Raw genomic sequence first — 1,805 nt, 5'->3', positions numbered from 1 at the left:
TGTGTGGTTACATAATCAACAATTGAGTTCATTTGTTTTTTAATAAGAAATTAAAGTATTTGATTTTTTTGTCATTCTGATATGTAAGGTAGATATTTTAACTTACTGTTAATGTGATGTCCCTAATTTTGAGCAACATTAAGTATCTTTTGTATTTCTTTTTATGTGAAACAGTCACAGAACACTTTTTTGTATGTTTTTTTTGAGAAGGCTGTTCCTTTATTGGCTGTCAGGCTACTTGAGGGGGAAGAAGCACGGGAAGTGGGTGGTCCTGATGCCGGGCCCACCGTACTTAACAGGCCTGTAGGTGGTGGAGAACTCGCTCAGGTAGGGGCCCATCATCTCAGGCTTGATTTCCACCTGGCTGAAGCTCTTGCAGTTGTAGACGCCCCTCCCATGCTACGCACCATCTCAGGCAGGACGATTATGACCCTCAGGTGCAGCTCTACCACGTCGGGCTTCTCGTGGGCGGCGCCTCGGTCTCGGTCTTGCGCAGCCGCTTTAACCGGGAGTAGGCTTCCTCCGCAGGCTGGTTCCGCCGCCTCGCAGCCCCGCAGCCCCGCAGCCCCGCAGCCCCGCAGCCCCGCAGCCCCGCAGCCCCGCAGCCCCGCAGCCCCGCAGCCCCGCAGCCCCGCAGCCCCGCGGCCCGAGCTGCTGGCAGGACTTGGCCAAGCAGGTGGTCGAGCTTCACGCCAAGGTAGGTGAACTTGCGGAAGGTCGGCTTCTTCTGCTCATTTTATTCTTGGGTTGTTGGCTTTTTCTTCTAAATTTTAGATACCCTTTATATTTTAGGGATATTCTATTAGCCAAGAGTCTCGAGAAGCAAAACCAATAGGAGAGAGAGAGAAAGAGAGAGACTCTGCCTTAGTTTAAGGAATTGGTTCGCATGATTGTGGGGACTTGCAAGTCTGAAATCTGTAGAGCAGGCTGGAAATTCCAGGCAGCGCTGTAGTTACAGTGTTCAGTCCAAAGTCTGCAGTCTGGAAGTCTGCTGGCTGGAAACTTAGGCAAGGTTTTTATGCTGCGGTCTTGAGGCCAAATTGCCACTTTGAGAAACCTGTCTTTGCTTTTAAGGCCTTCAGCTGATTAGTCTCCACGCACAGTATGGAAACTGACCTGCTTTACTCGTCTACTGATTTCAGTGTTCATCACATCTAAAAATACCTTCACAGCAACGTCAAGACTGGCGTTTGATAAACAATTGGACACCATAGCCTAGCCAAGTTGGCACGTAAAATTAATCATCACAGATACTAAGGATGTTTTCCTCAAGTGGTCAACTCTCCTTTAACATTATCTAAGCTCAAATCTTATGCATAATAAGTATTCAAATATTTGTTGAGTTAAATTGATAGCTAGTTACAGATATTAGCCATTTTTATGGAACCTAAGATGCCCAGTGAGAATTATTAAACTTAATTGGAGTCTTCTGTGCACTTCAATTGGAATATTAATTTATGTGAAGGTTATGAATAAATAACTTTGCATTAATTTTTTAATCATAGGACTGCAGTTAAGTGAAAACGTTTTACATATTCACAGAAACATTGGGTTTCTTTAAGAAATATCTGCCACAAGATATTTCCACAAAAGGAAACAACCTCTTAATTCTCAAATCTGCAGATATGTGGTCCTTCTATGGTGAATGAAAACATTTGAAAATCTGATAAAGAATTCCCACAAAATAGTCCATTTATGTGAATTTTGTCTCCCTGGAGCCACACTCAAGCCCCTTTTTCTCCTAGGAAATGTTTTTTTTTTTTCCTACTCTTTCATGCAAGTGGTCCCCACTAGCATTTTAAATT

The 1,805-nt window shown here is 44.0% G+C and overlaps 1 pseudogene; it reads right to left on the bottom strand.

The window, feature by feature from the left end:
• Nucleotides 1-234: 234 nt before the first annotated feature.
• Nucleotides 235-1,212, bottom strand: LOC114238517 (40S ribosomal protein S15-like; annotated as a pseudogene).
• Between the last annotated feature and the right edge of the window lie 593 nt (nt 1,213-1,805).

This window comes from Balaenoptera acutorostrata, chromosome 4 (assembly GCF_949987535.1).
Source record: "Balaenoptera acutorostrata chromosome 4, mBalAcu1.1, whole genome shotgun sequence".
Taxonomy (NCBI): domain Eukaryota; kingdom Metazoa; phylum Chordata; class Mammalia; order Artiodactyla; family Balaenopteridae; genus Balaenoptera; species Balaenoptera acutorostrata.
The sequence above is the reverse complement of the archived record's forward strand: the minus strand, read 5'-3'. Positions and strand labels throughout refer to the sequence as shown.